Source organism: Rhincodon typus, chromosome 4 (genome assembly GCF_021869965.1).
Source record: "Rhincodon typus isolate 14 chromosome 4, sRhiTyp1.1, whole genome shotgun sequence".
Lineage (NCBI taxonomy): Eukaryota > Metazoa > Chordata > Chondrichthyes > Orectolobiformes > Rhincodontidae > Rhincodon > Rhincodon typus.
The window spans coordinates 27,989,357-28,016,631 of NC_063335.1; positions in this window are offsets into that span (position 1 = coordinate 27,989,357).

Sequence of the window (27,275 nt, forward strand, 5' to 3'; positions counted from 1 at the left end):
AGATTCGACAGGGTTTCCACTAATGTACCTGTATAGTTACCCAGGAAATGTTACACAGACAAAAGTCTCTTCTAAATACTGGGTAACGATACAACTAAACTCCCTGATTCCTCACTGGACAACATCCCACTGACATCCTCCTTCCCCAACCCTCTGATTCACCCCAGACCTGACCTGATTACCCCTCCCAACCCCATTCCTCAACACCAGAAGACACTTTAAACTGGCCTGCCTGTGCCCCCACCATCCAAATATCTCTTGACACTCTGCCCCCTGATTATCCCCAAGCTAACCCAACACCGTTCCCAACCTGAGCTGACTACCTCTGTATCGCTCAAGTGCCCTGATTACCCCTGAACCCAAAACCAGCCAATGAGTCTCTGAACTCCACCAATTCGACATGCGTAGTCTCCCAACCCCTGACCACACCAACTGTACTGCTCCCCAAATACCCCACTGACTTCCTGACAGCACCCCAACACAAACTTACTGTCCCTGCATCACCTGATCATCCTCCTGGCTCCATGACCAACTCCCCGAACACACCCCTAACTATTAACTGCGCACAACTACCCCTTGGCCCAATGTACCCCATCATTCTACCACCCTACCCCTTAACCCACTCACTGGGCACTCTATCTCTCACCAACCAGCTATCTAAGCCCCTCACCTGCATGCTGCCTGAGCCTTTCCCATCTATCACCCGAAACCCCTCGCCTACCTGCCACCTTACCTCATCATAAACTCACCTTACATATTTACCTTCTCTCTTTAGTTTCTCACTGAGGCTTTGGGCTATTTAATATTGGAATGTGGCAACTCATGCAGAACAATGGCTTTCGTGAAGACTTTCTGTTATTGGTGCAAATTCCTGCACTTGGTGAGCGCTGTGTGATCTTTCATTGGAAAACCCATCGGAAAAATCATCAGTCAGTAACTGTGTAACTTGTGTCTGATCCCAGTCAGAAATAGGGATCCCCACTCAGACTGGAAGAGGGGACAAAAGAAATGGTTTCTGTCTTTCCAGTGTCCAACTGGAGAAAGTTACAGCTCAAATGTAACTGGATATTAGACATGCAATCTGGAGGACTTTACATCAGCCCATTTCTCATTTCTGTACATATATTTTACATTCATTTTCCGAGTAAATTTTAACGCCATTGCTTTTTAGACTTAGTTTCCATGAATTATTCCTCATGATCTTTTGATATATTGAATTGTGGGTGGCTCCTGACATTCCTCTGCAGTGATAGACAAAAGGCAGGTTGAAGAAAGCAACAGTGACTGAAGAAATGTATAATGGAACATGGGCTAGAAAAAATGTATTTTTCAGTTTTTTGCTTAAGGAAGACGTCACTCATCTGCAATTGAGACAACGAAGGAACTCAGGTGTCTGTGCATGACAAAGCTAAAATTTCAAGAAGAGTTGAAATCCTTCATTCTATTCGAAGATTGAACATTTATGAACTTTACAGAAACTGGCTTGAGGTCAGGGAAAACTACAAGGTGGGTGGGGACAAAAGCAAGTATAACTGCTAAGCAACAACCCGAGATGAGAGGTGATTGGATCATATGCACGACTGTTGCCTGACATCCCAAAGTGAGCATTGGTATGAGTGGATAGTTAACACGAGAAACATTAGGAATTTGAGAGAGAGTCCAAGACAATAGATCGTCAGGGAGAAGTGATCTATTCAACTACTGATGTCGTAAAGAGAGACAACAAGGTGCAGGGCTGGATGAACACACCAGGTCATGAAGACGTCTTGTTTGGTGGACTGTTCACCTGAAGACAGACTCTTGCACATGGAATAGTCATGTGCCAGTCATGTGAGTATCCTTGTACTGGTTATATGTGGAGAAACTTGATTGAACCGCATACTTGTTCAGAGCTGTTGTGCATTTAGACTGACTGGGTAGTGTAGCCTCTAAAGGTGATTCCCATGCACAATGAACCAATGTGCTCAGTACTAGATAATCCCAAGAACTGAATCTAATTTATGTGTAGCACTGCGCATGTGTGCTGAATCACTTGATGGCATGTTGGGGGAGAGGAAATGTAAATATTAGCTGGTGTATTTGACCATGGCTTGGTTTGCAACTGAGCAGACTTTTGTGGTATGTTGAAAGAAATGTTGGCCTCAAGAATGGTCAGCGCCAAATGGGCCAGTTTCAAGCAGGAATTTTGTTGCCTTGGATGGGTATCCCACTCACCATTCGAAAACATTTCAATTTCATCTGAACTCAAACCAAACACATCATATTCAGCATTGAGAAAAAGTGTACGTTATTCAAATATTGTCGTTGTCTCATGGCCCTGAATTGATAAAGGAAGTGCTATATAGTATTTACTAAAGAAATAGAAATGCCTTGGTAGTTTGAGAAATTTTGGCCCAGGACTTTCACCTTCCTCATCAACTTGGCCGGAATCTTGATCCCTTTCTTGGGCGATGGGGCTGTTTATAAATGGCCAACTAGAAGGGACATTTCAGATCAGATTCCTTTTCCTAGACTTAATAAAGTCCAAATGAATGCAGAAAGAAACCCCAAAGAACTGTGGATGCTGGAAATCAGAACCAAAACTTCCCACAATTTCTGACTTTGTTCCAAATGAATGCAGACTTGGTCTGCTGAAAATGTATTTAAATTGCTGTCCTAAGACCTACATGTAAGTCAGTTCTATTTGTACTTAAAGTTCTCATTTACTGCTTTGTTTTGCTTGAATTTTGTATACTTGAGAGTCTGATTTACAGAAAAAAGGGTTCAGAAAAGATTTACAGGGATGTTGCCAGTGTTGGAGTGTGTAAGTCATTGGATGAAGCTGAATGGGCTGGGGCTATTTTCCCTGGAGTTTCGGAGGCTGAGGGGTGACCATATAGAAGTTTATAAAATCATGAGGGGCATGGATAGGGTGAATGTCAAGGTCTTTTCCCCAGGGTAGGGGAGTGCAAAACTAGAGGGCATAGGTTTAAAGTGAGAGGGGAAAGATTTAAAAGGGGCAACATTTTCACGCACAGGGTGGTGCGTGTATGGAATGAGCTGCCAGCAGAAGTGGTGGAGGCTGGTACAATTACAACATTTAAAAGGCATCTGGATAGCTTTATGAATAGGAAAGATTTAGATGGATATGGGATAAATGCTGACAATAGGACTAGGTTAATTTAGGATAGCTGGTAAGCATAGACTTGTTGGACCGAAGGGTCTGTTTCCATGCTGTGCATCTCTATGACTCTAAGTAATTTCCTCAGTTGCCATATTAGCTGATAAATCCTAAATCTGAACATCAAGGTCTGTCAGCATCAACAGCTTTAGATATGAACAAAATAATGACATCATTTATTTCAGTTTTAGGCAAAACCCCAAAGACTCCATATGTATTTAAAGTTCACACACAGGAAAATAAATGGACACCACATGTCTACTGCATGTTAAACTCCACTGTCTATAGTAGTGGAGAGATGCAATCCAGTCTCCTCTGATAGGAGTGTTTTGAAATAGGATTGTCTAAAAATAAGGGGTCACCTATTTGAGACAGAGACAAGGAGAAGTCTTTTCCTGTCAGAAAGCTCTCGGTCTTTGGAACTCTCTTCCTGAACAGGAGGTAGAGGTACAATTCTTGAGTATTTCTTGGGCGGAGGGAGATCGATTTTTGATAAGCAAAGGGTGGAAAGTTGTTGGGGGTAAGCAGGAATGTAGTGTTGAGGTTAAAATCAGATCAGCCATCACCTTATTGTAAGACAGAGCAGATGACAAATGCTGAGTGGCCTCCTCCTGCTCCTAATACAGGTGCTTGTGTGACTCTCCCTCCTGCTTATACCATGAGCAGTAGTTCTAAATTCTGCATCTGTCTGAAGCATGTGGTGAGTCGTACCTACTCCAGTGCAAATCAAACCAATGGTGCAACAGATCCTTTTGTAAGGCCATAGGAACAGGAGTAGGCTGTTCGGCCCCTCGAGCCTGCTCTGCCATTCAATAGGATCATGACTGATCTGACACTCCTCACATCCATGTTCCTGCAGTTCCTTGTAACCCTTGATTCCCCTATTGATCAAGAATCGATCTATCTCAGCTTTAAATATACACAAGGAATCTGCCCCCACAGCTCTCTGTGGCAAGGAATTCCAAAGAATCACAATCCTCTGACAGAAGACATTCCTACTCATCTCAGTCTTAAATTGGCATCCCTTTATTCTGTGACTATGTCCTCTGGTCCTAGACTCTCCCATGAGGGGAAACATCCTCTCCGCATTTACCCTATCAAGACCCTGAAGAATCCTAAATGTTTCATTGAGATCATTCTTCTAAATTCCAGTGAGTAGAGTCCTGACCTGTTTACCCTTTGCTCATAAGACAATCCCATCCTAGTGAACCTTCGCTGAACTGCCTGAAATGAAACGCTATCCTTCCTTAAAATAGCGGGCCAAAACTGTTCACAGTACTCCAGATGTGGTCTCACTCACACCTTGTATGGTTACAGTGAGACTGCCCTACTCTTATACTCCAACCCCCTTGACATAAGGGCCACCTTTCCGTTGGTCTTCCTGATTACCTGTGTGCTAGCTTTCTGCGTTTTGTGCACAAGTACCCCCAAGTCCCTTTGTGTTGCAGCCTTCTGCAGTTTTCCCTCCATTTAAACAATACTCCATAGTTTTGTTCTTCCTTTCAAAATTAAAAACGTCACATTTTCCCACATTATACTCAATTTGATAACTTTTTGCCCACTTAGTTAACCTATCAATATCTCTCTGTAAACTGTAACCCTCTTCCACCTATGATGTTTTGTAAAATGTTGTATGATTCATGGTGGTGGTCCAAAATGCCTCACTGCCGATATTTGCTTCAAGCATCTCACTCTGTGAGAACCTCACAAAATACCATTGAGGGACATAACTTTATGTTTATATTTAGGCATTTAATATTGAATTCAGCAATTTCAGACCATAAATTCTGTCCCAATTGTGTTGTTTTTCTCTTTATATGTTCCAGGTTGACTTGCACTTTCCCCCTTGGTTTTACCTTCAAACACCAGCTGCTCACTTCTCTGCCCTTGATACCTCCCCCTAAACACATTTTTAGGCCCATTACTACTTGTCCCATTACTACTCTTTTGACTCTGTACCACCAATCTTTTGTGATGTAGGTCTGGATTTTTGCTGATTCAGGATGAATTGGGAGCCGTTTAGAAAGATTCCAGGATTCCTAACCCCATTCATGACTATGCAATTTTGATGAGTGCCTTTTAAAGCCAGGGATTGACTAACCACAAGGTAGAGCTCACACATCATTATAGCCCCCACAATTGAAGTCATATTCAGTGGACAGGCTGAGAGGATTTACGATGATGAAATGCTCATTCTAATCCTCTATCTCATATTCCACATCCCATTACTTCAGAATCTCTTCTGATTTTCAAGATGTCGATACTGTGATCATTTACTTCATGCTTTCTCTCCTGTACTCATTACCACCCGAGCTTTGAGTCTTTGTTTTCTGATGCCAGTGAACTGTAACCTGGCCAGCAGACAAGCAGCTGGAAAGGCAGGAAGTCCATGAGGAACTTTTGTTTTATTTCTGAGTCAGATGGCGAGTGACTTGAAGGGAACTTGCAGATGCTGATGATACCATATCTCTATTGTCTTCTCTTCACTGAGTCAGAGAACACAGGCTTGGGTGGTGCTTTTGCAGAAACAAGCTGCTCCAATGGATCTTGTCACTGTCACATTGGGTGCTGGGTGGTTGAAGTAGAGTGCTGTTTCCAATCTTCCTTTCTACTCCTTTTAAAGAAACCTAAACCTGTTAGACAGCCCCTAGTGGCAATCCTCCTCTCTATGCTACATCGAAGTACATGCATTTATCAGTGACAGAGGACAGACCCCTCGTGAGTCTTAACAAGTAGAGGTACTCGTCTCAGATAAATAGGGACAGTTTATTGCATGCTAGCAAGTTTGTTATAGAGTCATACCTAGCCTTTAATAGAGTCATAGGATCATTTAGCACAGGAACAGACCCTTCGGCCCAACTCGTCCATGCCAACCATATTTCCTAAACTAAACTAATCTCATTTGCCTGTGTTTGGCCCATATCCTTCTAAACCTTTCTTATCCATTTACCTGTCCAAATGCCTTTTAAATGTTGCAATTGTACCTGCCTTTACCACTTCCTCTGGGTCCAATTAGACATGATTACCTAAGACTATCAAAGACTAGGTATGTTACTTCTGACCTTGTTGGGATCTTGTGCAAAGTTACCCAATGTTCCATCCAAATGCTATACAACACTATCTGCTTAAGTAGGACCCAAAACAACTTCAAATTTTTTTAGAAACAAAAACAGAAATTGCTGGAAAAGCTCACAGGTGGAGAGAAACAAGAGTTAACATTTCAGATCAAGTGACTCTTCAGAGTATTTTTTAAATTCACTTGTGGGATGTGGGCGTTGCTGGCTGGTCAGCATTTTTTGCCCGTCCCTAGTTGCCCTTGAGAAGGTGGTGTTGAGCTGCCTTCTTCAACCGCTGTAGCCCACATGCTGTAGGTTGGCACAATGTCCTGAAGGAGGGAATTCCAGGATTTTGACCCAGTGACAGTGAAGGAACAGTGGTAAATTTCCAAGTCAGAATGGTGAGTGACCTGGAGGGAAACTTGCAGGTGGTGGTGATCCCAAATATCTACTGCCCATGTACTTCTAGAAAGAAGTGGTCGTCGGTTTGGAAGGTGCTGCCCAAGGATTTTGGTGAATGTCTGCAGTGTATCTTGTGGATAGTACACACTGCTGCTACTGAGCGTGAGTGGTGGAGGGAGTGGATGCTTGTGGATGTGATGCCAATCAAGTGGGCTACTTCATCTGGATAATGCCCTGGCTTCTTGAGTGACATTGGAGCTGAACCTATCCAGGCAAGAGGGGAGTATTCGATCACACTCCTGCCTTATGCCTTGTAGATGGTGAACAAGTTTTGGGGAGTCAGGAGGTAAGTTACTCACTGCAGTATTCCTACCCTTTGACCTGCTCTTGTAGCCATTATGTTTATGTGGTAAGTCCAGTTAAATTTCTGGTCATTGGAAACCCAAGGATGTTGATAATGGGAGCAACACTATTGGTGTCAAGGTGCAGTGGTTAGATTGTCTCTTATTGGAAATGGTCATAGCCTGGCATTTGTGTGGCATAAATGTCACTTGCCACTTCTCTGCCCAAACCTGGTTATTGTCCCGATCTTGTTGCATTTGAACATGGGCTGCTTCAGTATCTGAGGAGTCGTCAATGGTGCTAAACATTGTCCAATCATCAGCAAACGTCTCCATTTCTGATCTTATGATGGAGGGAAGATCATTGATGAAATAGCTGAAGATGATAGGGCCTGGCATGTTACCCTGAGGAACTCCTGCAGAGATATCCTGGATTGAGATAGCTGACCTCCAGTAACCACAACTATCATCCTATATACTAGGTATGACTCCAACCAGTGGAGAGTTTGTCCCCTGATATCCATTGATTCCAGTGTTGCTAGGGCTCCTTGATGCCACACTTGGTCAAATGCAGCCTTGATGTCAAATCTGTCACTCTCACCTCACCTCTGGAATTCAGCTCTTTTGTCCATGTATGAACCAAGACTGTAATGAGTTTAGAAGCTGAGTGGCCCTGGCGGAACCCAAACTGGGCGTCACTGAACAGGTTATTGCTGAGCAGGTGCTGCTTGATAGCACTGTTGATCACACTTTCCACCATCATTAACTGTTAACATATTAACTGTTTCAGAGCTGTCACCTTATACAACACTCTCATACCCACAGCTGCCAACTTGCACAGTGACTGAGAGAGTGAATGCTTTGAAGTGGGAGATAACACACCACTCATTTGAGCTGCATTGCCCTGGATGGTGTTCAGTTTCTTGACATAGCATTGATGGTACATGCAGACAAGTGGAGATTACTCCACCACAGTGCTAATTTAAGACTTGTAATTAGTGAACAAGCTTCAGACAGTCAGTTACTAGTTGCAGAATACCCAACCTCTGATTTTCTATTGGTCCATCAGTCAATGGTGATGTTGATGGTGGGGATACAGCATTGTATTCCATTGAATATCAAAGCAAGCTGACTACAATCACTCTTGTTTAAGCTGGTCAATACCTCACACTTATTTTTCATGCATATTACGTACACTTAACAGAGCAGCCTGAACTTTGCAGCAAGACTTCATGGACTGCTTGAGTACTTGAAGGGCTGTGAGAATATTAACTTTGTTCATTTAAATATCTTCTTCACAGAACCTTGTGGAAAATTTTCAGTTTAAGAAGAGGACCAAATCTTTGTGTGCCAACCTTGTTGCTTTACCTTCATTAACTTTAAAAGGAATTCTACAACTTCTGCCATCAGGCAGGTGGAAAGGCCTGAACTTTTGATTTATATGTGAATGAATCCTTACTGGACACTGGGCTCTGACAGTCACATGAATTAATAATTTTTGGAATAATTGCTCAGAAGTGCGTTGCTGTCATGTTTCTTGCATGTGTGTATGTGTATGTGTGAAATTGCAAAGACCATCTTGGGTTTGAATGTGAATAAATAACACTCTTGGCTTAAACCCACAACAGAATTTGCTGCAAGAGCTAAAAATGATTGACTTCACAAATTGGCTTTGGGTTTGAAAAAACACACTAGCACCACCTGTTTGAAATTAATCCTCTCTGCTTGTGGGTAGAAGTGAGGAGAATAAAAGAATTTAGGCTGCCTCTGTCTGTAACACCCCCATCAAATTCCCTCATTACTCTGGGAGCTCTATGTCCACATGAGATCACATGGTTGTGGTGGTGGTGGTTGGGAGATTTAAGGGAGTAATAGGGTGGGGGAGGGCCTGGTCAAGAGTGAGGTCACGCCTAAACTTAATGGACCAGCTGAACACCTTTGTTTTAAACGCTGCTACAACTGTTTTCACCTGGACAGCAATGTTGCCTAGAACTTCTATGTCAGGAAATTTATTGCAAATGTGTAAACAAACAACACCATCAACGTTGTTAAGGCTAAATGTCTTATTTCCAAAACCTAACAGAAAATGTTTGTAGAGTCACAGAGTCATACAGCACAGAAACAGGCTCTTCGGTCAAAATCATCCATGCTGACAAAGTTTCCCAAACTAAACTAGTCCCACTTGCCCGCGCCTAGCCCACCTCCCTCGAAACCTTTCCCATTCATGTACCCATCCTTTTAAATGTTGGAATTGTACCAGCCTCCACCACTTCCTCTGGCAGCTCATTCCGTACACACACCACTCTCCACATGAAAACGTTGCCCCTAGGGTCCTTTTCAAATCTTTCTCCTCCCACCTTAAAAATCTGCCCCCTAGTTTTGAACTCCCCAACCCTAGAGAAAAGACCCTTTCCTATTCATCTTATTTATGCCCCTCATGATTATACAAACCTCTATAAGGTCACCCCTCAACCTCCTACGTTCCAGGAGAAAAAGTCCCAGCCTTTTCAGCCTGTCCTTATAACTCAAACCCTCCAGTCCCAGCAACATCCTGGTAAATCGTTTCTACACCCTCTCCAATTTTATAATATCCTTCCTTTAACAGTGCGACCAGAACTGTGTCTAGTACTGGAAAAGTGGCCTCACCAATGTCCTGTACAACTGCAACATAACGTCCCAACTCCTATACTCAATGGTCTGAGCAACAGAAGCAAATGTGCCACATGCCTTTCTAACCATCTTGTCTGCCTGCAATGCAACTTTCAAAGAGCTATGTACCTGAACCTCTAAGTCTCTGTGTCCGACAACACTAACTGCATACACTCTATGGCTAGAAATCCATGTCTATCCATTACTTATGTGGTATTGTCCTTTTTTTTAGCTGTTTCTGCTAGTAATCTGAAAGCCCAGCAACTTCTTCAGCTGGATAGTTATACAGTGATATTGATCACATTTCCTAGATGAAAAGGGGGATGCTGAGGAAGTAATCAGAGTCCTCTAGTTTTCTACCATTTGAGCTGTTTGTCAACGTCATAGAGTCACACAGCATGGAAACAGACCCTTCGGTTCACCTCGTCCATGCTGACCAGATATCCTAAATTAATCTAGTCCCATTTGCCAGCATTTGGCCCGTATCCCTTTAAACTCTTCCTATTCATATACCTATCCAGATCCCTCTTAAATGTTGTAATTGTTCCAGCCTTCACCGCTTCCTCTGGCAGCTCATTCCATACACGCACTACCCTCTGTGTGAAAACATTGCCCCTTAGGTCCCTCTTAAATCTTTCCCCTCTCACCTTAAACCTATGCCGCCGAGTTTTAGACTCCCCTAAACTGAGAAAAAAGACTCTGGCTATCCATCCTGTCTATGCCCCTCATGATTTTATAAACCTTTCTAAGGTCAACCCTCAGCCTCTGATGTTCCAGGGAAAATAGTCCCAGCCTATTCAGCCTCTCCCTATAGCTAAAACCCTCCAACCCTGGCAACATCCTTGTAAATCTTTTCTGAACTCTTTCAAGTTTCACAACATCTTTCCCATAGCAGGGAGATCAGAATTGAACATAGTAATTCCAAAAGTGGCCTCACCAATGTCCTGTACAATATGCAATTCTTCTTGAAGACTTGAAAGAATCCCTATGAAAATACAAACAAATTGCCAAAAAATACCCTCATCAATCCAGAACCTACTATAGTTTCTCAGAAGACTTTTATCAACCTTATGGTTAATTAACCACAAACCAATCCAAGTAAAGATCTGTACAGCCTCACCTGAAAGCAACTCCGAAACCCTTTACTTCACATCTGAAATGATCCCTTCAAAAATTCTTCCATTTATAATTTATGGGAAGGAGGAAGGTTTGATGTTGAGATGTTTGGGAATGGCCTTATGCAACCCAGTTTCGTGCATGTTCCCGACGATGAAGTTGGATTGCGTGGTGGCTCTCAGCCTGGTCTCTCACTGGCATGTTGGTCAGTCTCTCAGCGGCTCATGGCAGTGTCTCTGCTTGGCATACAAGTGGATCCTGCCCGGGCATGTTCCCAAGGCACTGGGGGAGATCGGAGAGGCGGCAATTCCAGCAGCAGCAATTGTATCTGTGGTGGCATCGTCAAGAACAGTCAGCAGAATGAGATAAGCAGAGCACCCATCAAAAACTATTGAACTTTTAACTTATCCATTTAAATTCCTAGTTTAAACTACAAAAGACTTTAATTTAAACTATTACCTATTTCCTTATTTTTCTGCTATTCTATGAAGGAATGCTTAACTTTTAACTCTTGTTTTTCTTAGTACTCAAGCTAAGCATTTTTTGTACCTAAGTTTTTTTATGTCTAGGTACTTTGGTATCTAAGATGTGGCCATGTGTAGCAAAATTATACACTTTTCACTATACTCCTGTACTTCTGTGCTTGAGTACACATGACAATAAAATCTAAAATCTACAAATCTAAAGGCTCCTCCTCATTTCAGAGGGGAGTATGGTCCACCAGGAATCACTCCTTGTTTTAAATTTTCAGTTAGTTTTGTACAAGCTGAGGACAAAGTAGCTCAACTCCAAATCCATCTACTATTGCTCCATTTTTGTTCACAAACAGAGCAGTAAGGAGATTGGATTTATTTTCATTATGCTTTTGGCAGTGTCACTTGCAGACACAATGATCAGAATCGTTTCACAATCATATCGAAATAGGTTGTTGCAAATGTTAGTGAAGACTGAGGACTGGGCACCACACAGAATAACAAGTATTTCAGGTAAATGGAAAAATGGGAAAGGTGCTGAAGAATGTTTAGGAAACAGATTTGAGGTTTTGAACTAGCTATGAGAAGGATTAACATTTCTCTAGTAAGCATATGCACAAAGGTCAAACACTGCATGGAACACTTCTCTGAGCATGGAAATCTGATATTTGAAATCCTATTGATTCAGATAATATTGGTGCCCTGGAAGGTTTTTTTTTATCTATAATCCTCCGGTAAGATTGGCTGAAATAGTGACAGTTCTCATCACACACTGTAATCCTGTTAGAACTGCTCATTTGAAAACGATAATACCTGGAATGAGTTGCTTTGTTATTTTAGTGAATATAAACAGTATTGGCTCCCAGTGGAAAATTGATTTTAGCAGCAAACCCATCAAAATAAAAATAGCACAGTTATCTTTCTTCACCCGATAAAGATCTCCCAGACATGAATCACAAATCTTGTGACATGATATGACTGAGTAAATAACAAAAGTACATGAAGACTGATGAACCTGTTTTAAAAAAAGATCAAGATTGTGTTTGCCAATTCAGAGGAGAGATCTTTAGTGAAAAACAAAGAATCCATTATTTTCCCATCAGAATAAAAACAAAAATTTTTACCTGTGGTCATCATGAACTGTCTGTACTTGCCTGAAGGCAAGTCGGAAACATTTCAAGAATGCAATATTCATCCTTCTGTATTAGGCATCACAGTGTTACAGGAGAAAAGACAACAGTCTGCCAAGTATCATGGTTACTAGAAAGAAAAGCTGTTTCCTAGAAGTTGGAATCCATAGAAGATCTGCACACACTGACCTTTATTTGCATTTCCTCCCTAGTCACCACCAGACAGTAAAGATTGGTCATAAGAAGACAGAGCCCCTTCTATCTGTGGAGACAACCATGACTTTATGAAAAAAGATTTAGCATGTCAGGGAGGGCCTACAGTGAAAAGGATACCCACTTAGCCTGATCAACAAACTGATTAATCTTTGTCAACACTATCTCATCCCTAAACACAAAAGAAGCCTCATTTCCAATGCATAGCACTTTCACTTGTATGAAGTCTTTTATTTGAAAAGTCTAGACGAATTCAAGATGAAAACCTAAAATAGGCAATTACATCACACTGGATCTAATACTAACACTTGCCGAGGTCTCTGAGATGTACAGTCAAAAAGCTAATACCACCGGCTCAAACACTACAATAGGTCTATTCCCTGACATTTGACTGTTTTTAGAGAATAGTATTACAAGTCTTTTGTAGCAAATGAGAGCATCGACTGTGTTAAGTTAAATGTCTCTTTATCCGAACCTAGCAGCGAATTTATTTATTTCAACCAACAGAATGGATTACATCGCTAGAATTCCTTGTGGATTCATCACTTATGTGGCATTGTCCTTCTCTTTGATAGTGTCCTTCAGTAACTTGCAACTCTGCAGATTTTTCACTTGAAATAAACTGAATCGTCATGCACTAATATTCATCAAAACGCCTGCAAAGATCGAATTTGCTACAAATTTGCTGCAAACCACAAAATTCACTTTACATACTGCCTTATGCTGTCGGCATGTATAAGCAGTGAATTTCACTGGCAGATATTTAAAAGAGCTTTGACACAGTCATCTCCTCTGTCTTGGAGGCAAATCTTTGCACGATGCAAGGTATTGAGTGTCAGCAGGTAAAATAATTAAGGAACCATTAAAACAGAGCAGAGTTTGTTTTTATAACTAAACGTCCCTCCATGCAAGTTTTGTAATAAATTTCAAATTTGTGTTGAGACAAGCACAGTTACCATGTTCTCTAAAACATGGCTAGCGCAGATCGTAGAATCTTTATTGCGCAGGTAGAGGCCACTTAGTCCACCAAGCCTACAACAAAGATCATCCTAGCCAGACCGAGCCCTGACCCTATCCCTGTAACCCCCTACATCTCATGGCCAATCCACCTAGTCTGCACATCCCTGGACACTATGGGACAATCTACCATGGCCAATCCATCTAACCTGCATATTTTCAGACTGTGGGAGGAAACCAGAGCACCCGGAGGAAACCAACGCAGTCATAGGGAGAATATGCAAGCTCCACCCAGTAACCCAAGGCTGGAATCAAACCCGGGTTCCTGGTGCTGCGAGGCAGCAGTGCTAACCACTGAGCCCCCACATCCGACTTTTCAGTTCAACATTCCAATAACATGGTCCCAAAATACCATTTGCACGTTTAGAGATGTTGAAGATGATAATGTTTACTATCTCAGAAATGAAACACCCAAATTTCCAGTTGCAACTCAGCCCTTCCCATGATCCACCCTCTGAATCAACATGTAGCTAATTGTCATTCATTGAATTGGGAGCCAAAGACACTCCAATCCCAAATATTTTATACCTGCAACCTTTCAGTCAACCTGTGGTGAGGCGATGGCCCAATGGTATTGTCATTGTGCTGTTAACCCAGAGACCCAGATAACGTTCTGGGGACCTGCATTCGAATCCTGCCACGGCAGCTGGTGGAATTTGAATTCAATAAATATCTGGAATTAAGAGTCCAAGGATGACCATGAATCCAGTGTCAATTGTCAGGGAAAACCTATCTGAGTCACTAATGTTCTTTAGGGAAGGAAACTGCCATCCTTACCTGGTCTGGCCTACATGTGACTCTAGAACCCACAGCAATGTGGTTGACTCTTAACTGCCTTCAGGCAATAAATGCTGCCTGGTCAGCAATGCCCCCCATTCCATGAATGAATAAAGGAAAAAAAAAAGTTGAAAAGAGAGAAATTGGATAACTTTGTGCCGCGATCACTGAGTCTGGTAGAAGATAAGAGTTTTTGAGAATTAAATCTACTGGAATTTCGAGGAGAGTTTACAGAAGATGGTAAATTGCATTTTGGAATAAAAACCAAAAGAACTATGGATACTGGAATCAGAAACAAAAACAGAAATTGCTGGAAAATCTCAGCAGGTCTGGCAGCATCACAAACTGAGGAAGGGCCATTGGACCTGAAGCATTATCTCTGATTTCTGGCCATTGGACCTGAAGCATTATCTGTGATTTCTCTCCATAGATGCTGCCAGACCTGCTGAGCTTTTTCAGCAGTTTCTGCATATTGGAGTGGCAGTTTGGATGCATTTAGGTAAGACTTCCAAATTCAGGTCTCACTCACTCAAATTCTCATCCTAAAGTCCGCACACTCTGAAAAGCCAGCCCATAAGCTGCTAAGTTCAAATGTACAGCGCCTATATTTCTGGGCTATAACATCAGCTCACAAATTTCAATATTGGCTGTACAGCTATCATTTTGGAAAGGGAGATGAGCATAACAATAGGAGCAGGAGCAGGCAATTCAGCTCCTCAAGAGACAAAAAAAACTGCAGATGCTGAAATCCAAGGTAGATAAACAGGAGGCTGAGAGAACACAGCAAGCCAGTCCTGAATCGTCTCTCTTCAGGAACTGACTCCAGGCTGTCTGGCCACAGCCAGCGTACTGTGCATTGTAAATAAAGGGTGATGTGGTGACGGGATACCAGCCTCTGTGCACTTATTTCACTTTAATGCTGATTTTGCTTTAACATTTCAATTTTCAATAAAAAATCTCCAGTTAACCCCCTTTTTAAACCTTTCAAAAACACTGTTTACATGGATCAACTCTTTTCAGATTACTTGCTGATGCTTTTTTCCGGCTGCTGCTGAGGTATTGATGTGTTTAGTGGTTTCTACTGTTATTTAATTCTGCTTAAGTCTACAGGGTGTGGTGTAGCACATCATGTAGGTTTTTATAATTCAGTAGTCATCCTTTGGTTTCTGTCACTGACTCAAATCCTACTTCATTGCTATTTGACATTTGTGCATGCTTAACTGCAAAAAAGTAAGGATACAGGAAAAGTTGTCTTATAATTTAGCTTTGCATTTTAATCAAGAAAGATATTTGTAGGTTCGTTCTAAACGTGAATATTAATGTGACTCTCCTTCAGAACTTCTTCTGACTTGAAGTTCACCTGACAACTAACATTCTGGAAATTTGACTACAGGAAACCTCACAGGCTGCTGAGTTAGCTTTTCCAAGATGCTTACTTCAACCCTAAAGCAGTGAAATTGTCTAAGAAGCTACAGGTCTTTTACAAGGGAAATTAGAGACAGTAAATTAGAAACTAAGATACCCTTAGTATTGCCTCAGTTGGCTGGATAGCTGGATTGCGACGCAAAGTGATGCCAACAGCATGGGTTCAATTTCCACAACTCGGCAGGTCCAGCAGCATCTGTGGGGAGAAAGCAGAGTTAATGTTTTAAGCCCAGTGACTGTGAAAAGGACCTGCTGAGTTTCTCAGCAATTTCAGTTTTTGTTATGGAATGACTAGTTGACTGCCTGTGATAATAACTACAGAATGATGTGAACTGGGGAGGTATGCACCTTTCTCTTTTGTGTTGTATGTAGTACTGCTAGGTATTAAAGCACAGTTTGTGGCCAGAAACTTAATAGAAAACACCCTTATGCCACAGGGAGGTTTTGTAGTGGCTCTGGAGCCTATTTGTAACCTTTGCTGAGACTATGTAACTCAGCTACATCACGAGGATCCCAATGCCAGGTTCTCCAACCAATGTGATCCACATTCTGTGAAGCTTCTCTATGTAAAGGGATACAAGCAGGAAAGCTGATACACAAATAATGCTAGAAACAAGGACATAGAAGGAAGGCATCGTAAGGTGGCCTGCATCTTCCGCCACCAATTCTCTAGCTCTGGGGGCTGGAAGCCATGCTGGAAGAGGCGAAGTCCGGAGTGGACATCCTGTTTCCTGTGGGGGGAGGAAGAGGATGACCATCCTGGATGCCTGGATGGTGCAGCTCCAACACAGTCAAGACACCACCCAGGACAAAGCAGCCCACTTGATTGGCAGCACACTCACAAGCATCCACTCCCTCCACCACCGACGCTCAGTAGCAGCAGTGTGTGCTATCCACAAGATGCACTGCAGAAATTCACCACAGATCCTCAGGCAGCACCTTTCAAACCCACAAACACATCCATCCAGAAGGACAAGGGCAGCAAATACATTGGAAAATCACCATTGTCAAGTTCCGCTCCAAGCCACTCACCATCCTGGCTATTTATATGGAAAAGTGCTTGGAAACTTGCCTCAGAGCATGGTTAGCCACCTTGGGAGGTCATCTGATCAGTGGCGAGAGATAGAGATGGAACAGGAAAATCACCCGTTTTAGTCTGATCTGTACATAAGTCCACACAAACCAGTTCACTTGTGATTGCAAGTATTGTTCAAGGAAGAAATAACACAGTGTGGAGCTGAAGGAACACAACAGGCCAGGCAGCATCAGAGGAGCAGGAAAATTGACGTTTCAGGTCAGGATCCTTCTTCAGAAATGGAAGATTTTTTTTGCAGTATTTTTTATAGTGTACTTTGTTTTAATAAAGCACATGGTATGTTTCCTGCTGTTAGAACAGCCTTGGGTAATTGATATCCAGAATGAACTTGACAGATCAGGGTATGTGGGAGTAAAAGCCTACTATCTGAATAGGTGACACTCACTGTCTTCCTCCATCCTTCATCCTTCTGCACAAATCCTTCACAAATGTTCCCATTCCATCCTCCTCATACATTCCAATTCTCACTCTCATAACTCTCAGCTTCTCCCACTGCAAAGGACATGATTGTAGATCTCCTGGAGGACTTGAAGCTGTACCTACAATCATAACCACACTAACCATAAGAAAGAGGTGGTCCTAGAAATTAGCAGTGTGGGACAGATATTAAACATTGGTGATTGGGAAATAGGGACCACTCACAGCTTGGTGACGTGCACTTCCACTTAAAATTTAACATGCTGAGTTGACATATCCATTTACTGAGCTGTTGTGATAAGCAGTCTGAAGAATTTTAACCCTTTCTTTTTGCCAGCACTAACATCAATTGTAGGCTTTGATTTACAGGCCCTTCGAGAGTGACGTAGAAGATGATTAGAGAAGTCCTCAGGGAGGATTAGTACTCACAGCATACACCATTACACGACACACTTGCATGTTCCACCAGAACAGATACCCACACCGTAGTGGGTATAGCAGTGTCTGAACATTGAAAGAGTAGAATCCCTTGTGATTGCCATGTGTTAAGTCAATGACTTCAGTCAGAGAATTCAGTCCCTGCTGTGAAACCACTAGCTCTCTGTATCTGACTTATTTTATTAGTGTCAAAGTTCCTAAAGTAGTGATCTAGGAATAAGGCATCAATGAACTCTGAGATGCATTTATGAGCTGCAAATTGATAGATTCTTGTGTTGGCTTACCTAGAGCCAAGTGAGGATAATACAAGTCCAAAAAGAACTTTACACTTCCAGATGTTATGTGTGACCCAGACTAATTGGCCTATCATTCACAACACGGTGAAGTAGTTTGAACCTGACTGGTTCCTGGAAGGAGTGTAAAATGAAGAGATCAGTGATGTGGCGACCTTGGTAATGTATGTCCATCAGATCCCCTTGGAAAGTGTTCTTCTTCCAGGATGCTGCATAATTCAGTATCAGAGAACCTGCGCCTCCTGGGACACTGTTGCTCAGATGTGTTCAGGAAAAGGATTCTCTGTCAACTTTGCGCTGGAGATATTGCCTCCTTTCGGGTGTGTCTATCTCCACTGGGAAGGAAACTGATGCTGATGCTGCTTCTAGTGCTCTTGCTGCTGCAGCTGTTCTTGTGATTCCTCTCCTGTTACTGGTCGTAGCTGCTCCTGTCGCTCTTCATCAGAGAATTAGGTATTGCTGCAGAAGTTTCTCGCATGCTGCAGCAAAGACTGACAGCAAAGAAAATAAAATGAAACTGGGTAAATTCCGAGGCCATTGTAAATACATCTCAAAAATTGGAAACGACCTTCTAAGTCAAGATTTCAAGCTTCTCAGAAGAAATCTTGCAAACACAAGCCTTCCATTATGGCTGGGTAAATGTTTTGTAATTTCACTTCTCAGCTAGCCTGTCAATTTCATCGAATTCGCATTGTGCTCTTGTCCTGGCAATTTCAACACAGTGCAGGAAATCTGTGCACTGGCTGTTAAAGCCAGGATCCTATTTTAAATTCACATTTAATCATCCCATTCAATATTTTAATTACTTACCCAATGGCTAAACTTGCCTGCAAACGTGGATGTGGTCGGGTTAATGTCAACCTCACTATTCAGATATTTATGTTTTCAGGCATTTCAGCTTCCTTTGCATTTGCAGTTGAAACTGTTGTGTTCTTATCTCACTGATTCCCTCTCTAAACATTGTCTCCTTTTCTCAGCTTATTCTGGTCTCTACAACATAGCTTTGTTATGACCTGATTCATCGCATATCTAGATATTTTCCTTATCAATCTGTCTGGTCTAAATCATAGAACAGCTACAGTATAGGAAGCAGGCCATTGAGTCCACACTGACCCTCCGAAGAGCATTCCACCTACACCCAGACCCACACCCTATCCCTATAATCCCACATTTACCATGGCCAATCCACCTAGCCTACACATCTTTGGACAGTCTGAAGAAACTGGAGCACCCAGAGGAAACTCAGCCAGACATGGGGAGAATATGCAAACTCCACACAGACAGTCACCTGAGGCTGTGATCAAATCCAGGCCCCTGGCGCTATGAAGCAGCAGTGCTAAACACTAAGCCACTGTGTCCTGCTCTAGGAACATTTCTGCTGCATCACAAGAGTCCTGTCATTGTACATCTTTTACTGGTTGTTATTTGCTACATCTTTTTCTTTTCATTCATGGATCCTCAATGTAATGACATAACATTGTAAATTCAGCTATAACTGTAACATGCTGTGATATTACTGAGCTATTTTGATTCAGTATTTTTAATACAGAGTCATTTTAAATAGGTGGGGCAAGGCAGGAACATTTCATCAGCACTTTGTAATACAATAGTGGGTGGCTAAACCATTTTTGACAAAAACATGTTCCACCAGGGCCTTAATTAGATGCACCAAGTGGGTAGTGAACTTTAATGTGGTTTTTCAGAGTTTCTCCAGAACTCTCTGAGTCTGTTTGAGGTTTACAGGATTAGGAATATTTGCTTTTATTTTAATGTGGCTTTATCTGATACAATTTTATTTTACATATATGGAGCTTTTGTATTAATGAGTAAGTGTGTATTTAAAGTCGGTCATTTCTGTGCGTGTGTGCATGCATGCGTGTGTGTGCGTGTGAGTGAGAGAGAGAGAGACAACAAATTTGCTTTGCTTTATGAAGATTGGGTAAATAATTTAGGATGGGAAATGAGTTGGAGACAGAAAAAACTGCAGATGCTGGAATCCAAAGTAGACAAACAGGAGGCTGGAAGAACACAGCAAGCCAGGCAGCATATGGAGGAAAGGAGCAGTCAACGTTTTGGGTATTACCCTTCTTCAGGACTGAAGGATAATACGCGAAACGTTGACTGCTCCTTTCCTCCAGATGCTGCCTGGTCTGCTGTGTTCTTCCAGCTTCCTGTTTGTCTACCTAGGATGAAAAATGATTGGGGATAGAATTGCCAGTGGGTCACATGATTGTGCACAATAAAATTAGATGGTATCTAATTAGGATTTTTAAAAAATGCAAACGGGGTCAAATATGTGAGGTGTAACACATTTGGATTAAAAAAAATCACTATTTGTTGTAGGCATTTATTTCAAATGGATTGATAAAATGTTTAAGGAGCTGAATATGTGCATTTGTCAGCTGGCATTGCAAATATATCTTCACCCAAGTATAACCATGAAAGATTTAACCTAAAAAAGTGTGAGGTAATGCACTTGGAGAGCTTTAACAAGGCAAGGGTTTACCCGATGCAGGGTAGGGCACTGGAAAGTTCTGAAGATAGGGACTTTGGTGTACATACCCACAGATCCCTGAAGGTAGCAGGGCAGGAAGGTAAAGTACTTAAGAAGATATATGGGACAATTGCCGTTATTAGCTGAGGCAAAGAATATCATAGCGGGGGGTTATGCTGGAAACTGTATAAAATGCTAGTTAGGCCACAACTGGAGTACGGCATGCAGTTCTGTTCACTACATTATAGGAAGGATGTCAGCGCACTAGATGGGGCGCAGAGGAGATTCAATATGACTTTGCTAGGAGTGGAGGGTGATCTGAGTAGTAAAGAAAGATTCGATTGGCTACGGTTGTTTTCCTTGGAGCAGCAAAGGTTGAAAGGAGACCTGGTGGTGGTGTATAAATCATGATATAGTGGATAGCAAGGCATTTTTTCCATCAGTGGAGGATTCAAGAACCAGGAGGTTAGATCAGGAAGGTAGAAGGCTAAGAGTTTTGTTTTCACTCAGAGGGTGGTAGAAGCAGGCACTCATTGTCTGAGTGGTTGAGACAGAAACCCCGATAAAACTTATGCAGTACTTAGATCTTAACGTGTGTTACCACAGCCTCCAGGGCTGTGGGTTAACAGCTGAAAATGGGATCAATGTAGGCGGATCATTTGTGGCTGTCACAGATAGGATGGGCTGAATGGCCTCCTTCTGCATTGTAAATGTCTATAATTTAAGCACTTGCTCGGTGAGAAAGAAGAAAACTAACTGCTTCAGAAACAACAGGCTTGACAACTCAATTTACATGACCATCATATGAAATATTACTGCTGATACTTGGTGACATTCCAGATTTTTTTTGAAGGTAACTTAATGCTACATTTCAATGTAGCTAAACTGCTTAAAATACATATCCAGCACCTTTGATTTCTGACAGTTTGAAATTATAGGGTAAAGAGGTCATTAAAAACAGATATTTATTCTTTAAATGTGGAATTCATGTTCATAAAGTATGTTTTTTCTTTGAAACATGACTGAATTCAGTAATTAACACAAAACAAGTTTATAACTGTAATATTTTCCAGAGTTCCTGACAACTCTTAAAAGTACTAGTCACCGCACTTGTTGTGGTAACTTTATGTCCTTTGTAGTTATTCCGTAAAAAATCATTTAACCACTAGACCATTGACTTTCAATGGATTTCTTGTCTTTCATATATGAAAAGTGCACAAAATATTCTTATTGCATGTATTCAGACCTATTATTGAAATGAAAGGTCAGCAAGACATGTCCATCACTAAGATCAGTGCAATTCATTTTATCAATCATCACACAACAGCTTAGGATTTCTGAAGCACACTGGACTGCGGGTTAATTGTATGCATGTCTGCATGTGCTATTATCAAACAGAGAACTTCATATTTTACCACTGTGGCCAGCTTCCAAATGGAGAATATGCACTTTCACAGGAAAATTAAAGAAACTGTGTCTAATACATCTGTTAAATTGCTCTAATTTAAGCTTTCTAGTTAGTTAGACAGATGTTTTAAACACATAGAATCTAAATCACTGTACTGCACAGTTTCTAACTAAACTGCTGAGAATTTCATCAGGATTTTCTGTTTACCTAATCTGGTTGTACAGGTTTTAAACTTTAGACAGGGTGCCTTGTCAGCCAGAAACAGATGTGAAGTACTTTCTGTATGTTTCTTGTGGTTTTTCAATCATTTAAGTTAGAAAATTGCCCTTTTGGTAAAAGGTAGAATGCGAAACATACCACACTTAACCAAGTCTAGAGAGTTTCAGTGCAGCTTTGCTAGTGTGTACAGGCAAAGCTACAATTGTCATAGGTATATCCATACAGTTTACCAGTTGGTCACTTACATGAATTTACTACGTAAATCTGTAGTTGATAAGTTTCCTCCAGCCAGGATCACCTTACCAATTAGAGCAATGTTGTAGGTTCACCTGGAGCTACATTAGCAAAATCCAAACTCCAGCATCAAGTCTATTTGTCCAGATGATTCTTGTGACCCAGACTAACTGGTCTTTCATTAACAGCATTCTAAAATATTGTGAATCTAACAAGCTGAAATTCAGAACATTTAATCTGTATTGGATGGCTGATGGAGTTCTGTTCTTCTATTTCTTGTCATGTAACATAGAAATCTCACTCACTTAAATTTCCAGAAGAAAGAATTTAGATTCATGCAGCTTCATACTGATGTCCCAAGCACTTGATAAACAATGATTTCATTTGAGCAAACATGTGGCAAATGAACAGCTGATCAGATATTCTATATTTGGTGGTATTGATTGAGGGAGAAATGTTGATTGATTGATTGGTTTATTGTTGTCCCATGTACTGAGGTACAGTGAAAAGTGGAGGAAAAAACAAGGTTGCTGGAGAAGCTCAGCAGGTCTGGCAGCATCTGTGAAGGAAAAAACAGAGTTAACGTTTCAGGTCGGGTTCTGAGGAAGGGTCACCGGACCTGAAACGTTAATTCTGATTTTTCCTTCACAGATGCTGCCAGACCTGCTGAGCTTTTCCAGCAACTTTGTTTTTGTTCCTGATTTACAGCATCTGCTGTTCTTTCGGTTTTTACTTTGTACAGTGAAAAGTGTTGTTTTGCGTGTTATACAGGCAGATTGTACCATACAAAGTGCATCAGGATAGCAGAACAGAGTGCAGAATACAGTGTTACAGCTGCAGGGAAGTGCAGAGAGAGAGAGAGAGAGATCAGAATTAACATTTGAAAGATCCATTCAAATGTCTGATAACAGCAGCGAAGAAACTATTCTTGAATCTATTCATACGTGTTTTCAAACTTTTATATCTTCTGCCTGACAGAAGAGGGCAAAGGGAGTATAACCGGGGTGGGAGGGGTTTTTGATCATGTGGTTCCTTTCCCGAGGCAGTGGGAAGAATAGATTAAGTCAATGGATGGAAGACTGGTTTGCGTGATGGACTGGGCTGTGTTCACAACTCTCTGTAGTTTCTTGCACTCCCAACTCTTTTCTATCCTTTTTTCCAGAAGCTTTGACATGCACCTGCGAAGGTATCTGTGACCTCACCTGAATGGCTCATCTAAATGAAAGCACTTCCAACAACACAGCACTACCCTGCTACTGGTTCCAGCCGAGACTGAATCTGCTGAAATCCAGAGCAGGCCACAACCATCTGACTCAGAGGCGGAAGTGCTACCAACTCAACCAAACTGACAAGAAGAAGAACACAACAGAGAACTGTTGTGGTATTGATTGAGGGATTGAGAGAACTGGAGAAATTCAGTAGGTCTGGCAGCATCTATGGAGAGAAATCTGTGTTCTGAAGCAGGGTTACTGGACCTGGAAGGCTAGCTCTGATTTCTCTCCACAGATGCTGTCAGACCTGCTGAGCTTTTTCCAGCAATTTGTGTTTTTGCTTCTGATTTCCAGCATTTGCAGTTCTTTGGGTTTGTTTTGGTCGAGAGGAATAATCATTGTTTGCACATTCGACACATCGGAAGCAAATATTTAAACTTTTGACAAGCAAACAGAAATCTTACGCAAGCATAACAAGCAGTACAACAGTTTATAAAACAGTTGAAGATACTGTCTCTACCCTACTGACCATAACATGTGCATATCATATAACATTCCATTAGACCATAAGGTATAAGTGCAGAATTAGGCCACAATCCATGCCGGTAACTTGTTCCTAATATTATGGGCTCTTATATTATTCAGCAGCGTCCTGTGTGGCACCTTGTCAAAGGCCTTCTGGAAATCTAAATCCATTAAGTCCCCCCTTGTCTAAGTTGCTTGTTGTCTCTCCAGAGAATTCTAACAGATGTGTCAGGCATAACCTCCCCTTGACAAAACCATGCTGACTCAGCCCTATTTGCCATGCACTTCCAAGTACTCTGCAATTTCATCCATAATCATGGATTCCAAAATCTTACCAATAACCAAGGTCAGGCTAACCGGTCTTCCTCCCTTCTTAAGCAGGTGTGTTACATTAGTCATTTTCCAGTTCACTGGGAACCTCTCTGATCCAGTAATTCCCAAAAATCACCTCTAATGCCTATACAATCTCCTCAGATATCTCCTTCAGGATTTTGGTGTGTAGTCCATCTAGTCCAGGTGATTTTTCCCCTTTCAGACCTTTCAGCTTCTCAGCACCTTCTCCTTAGTGATGACCACTACACTCACCTCTGCCCCTGACTCTCTTGAAGTTCTGGTATGCTGCTAGTGTCTTCCAATGTGAAAAATGATGCAAAGTGCCTACTCAATTCCTCTGTCATTTCTTTGTTCCACATTACTGCTTCTTCAGCCTCATTTTCCAATATTCCAATGTCCACTCTTGCCTCTCTCTTACCTTTTAGATATCTAAAAAATACTCTTGCAATCTTTTTTTATATTATTAGCTAACTTACCCTCATATTTCATCTTCTCCCCACCCCCCTTATTACTTTTAATTATTGCTTTCTGCTGTTTTTTTCACAACATTATATGCTTTTTCTTTTGCTTTTATGCTGTCCCTGACTTCCCTTATCAGCCAGGGTTGCCACAGGCTCCCCTTACTGTGTTTGTTCTTCCTTGGGATGAATTTCTGCTGTGCCTCCCGAATTATCCCTAGATATTCCTGCCACTGCTGCTCCACCATCCTCCCTGCTAGGCTCCCCTTCTGATCAGCTCTGGTCAGATCCTGCCTCATGCCTTTTTAGTTATCTTTACTGAATTGTAATACCATCACATCTGATGCCAGTTTCTCCTTCTCAAACTGCAGAGTGAATTCTATCAGATTATGGTCACTGCCCCCTCGAAGTCCCTTCACTAAGGGGTTCCTTCATTCCATAGGAGGTTTCTAAAGAGAACTGGGACATATATTTGAAAGTGATGAATTTAGAGTACTATAGAGAAAGGGCTGAAGAATGGGACTAGCTGGGTAGCTCTTTTGGGAGTTGGTACAGACACGATGGGTTGAATGGCCTCATCCCGTACTTTAAAATTCTATGATTCTATAATTTGAAAGGTAGCTGTGCTGTTAAGTTCCAGCCCTAATTTTCTGCTGAAAAGTTGAATTACCAATTAATGTGCGCTGGTAGCAACAGTTTAAAGTTGTCAGGAGGTTGAAAGTGAACAGCTGTTTTTATTGAGACTAAAGACAGAGCCACCCAGCTCATCCAACAAATTGTGATGCCTCAAAACTCACAGGCTCTCTCTTTTCCTTAGCATAAACTTCTGGACATTTCACACTTTAATAACTAACATTATTTTGACCCCAATCTTTAAGCCAATGACAAATATTCATAATGTCAGAATTGGAAGATAGCTCATACTGAATTGCTAAGACCATTTGAGAGAAAATTAAGAAGAACAGAGAATGTTTCAAGTCACAGTTCCTAATACATTGCAGCTAAAATGACCATGCTGGATCAAAACTGGAGCCAGCTTTCTTTCTGTTTGACTATTCAAAAGATTTCCATTTCAAAATATCGCACCCATTCTAAAATAACGTCTTCTGTACTTTACTTTAGTATTGACCCAATCTATTGCACAGTCAAGTCTATATATTGTTCGAGCAATCTTAAGGATACTTGCCAGTCATATCTCAATGCTTTTCAGGGTAAGTCTCAGGGTTACTTGTCTTTTACATTGATCTGTCTTGGTTCAATGGGTCTCATTATTGTTAAATCTGCACCTTCCTTTTTGAATTAAAATTGGTACTATTCAAGTAAGTAGTACAATGGTTAATCTTTGCTAAGGCATAACCTGCAATCTGTTGCTATGCCAATTCTTACGACCTGTATTTTAGCAAAGCTTTTGGTCATCTGATCTAATGTTATGTTATGGCAAGACTGAGCCAGCATAGTTCTGGGAAATCTCTCTCCTACCTACTTTTTCATATACTGTAAATATTAATGAAGGTTCCCGTTCACTTATATGAAGACAAGATCAAAAATCACACAACACCAGGTTATAGTCCAACAGGTTTATTTGAAATCACAAGCTTTCGGAGCACAGCCCCTTCATCAGGTGCACCATCAAGTGCCTCCACATCATGTATGAAGACAGACTTGTCTCTCTCTGCAGCCTTAGTATGTTATTATAGTGCCATAGTTTAGTTTGTAATACCCCTGTGAAACATGCTGGGGCATTTTAGCACATTATAGGTGCTATCTAAATATAAGGTATTGTTGTTCATGTTTAATAGCCAGCTGCTACAGCCCATATGATACTACTACTGTGGTGATGGCATTAAGAATCCTTCTGAGACTAGGATTACAATTATTGAACTAAAGATGAGTAGATGCATATGAATTGTATTGTTCAATTCCTTTTCACTCGTGCAAAGAAAACCTATTTCTACACTGAATTTAGTTTAATTAGTTAGGTATAAACATAAGTAATGGCAATCTGTGGAATCAAAAGGGCTGGTTTTAACTGTCAGACCTAATTGATTAGATTTGACCTGGTGCGGAGTCTTATCCCCATTAGCAACTCTGCTGGAGCTATCCCTGTAGTTGCCTGAGGGGTAGTCCTAAAATCAAATAGGAACCAAGACAGTTTGGTATCTAGTGAAGCTGTAGGCTGTTTCTTTCAACCTGCTTTCAAAGTTTGGACCGCTGATTCTGCCAAACCTTTGGACGATGAGTGGTACAGAGCTGGCCTTATATGACGAATACCATTTGACTTTAGGAAATACCCAAATTCCCAGCTGGTAAACATAGAACATAGAACGTGGAACAGGGAACATAGAACATAGAACATAGAACATAGAACATAGAACATAGAACATAGAACA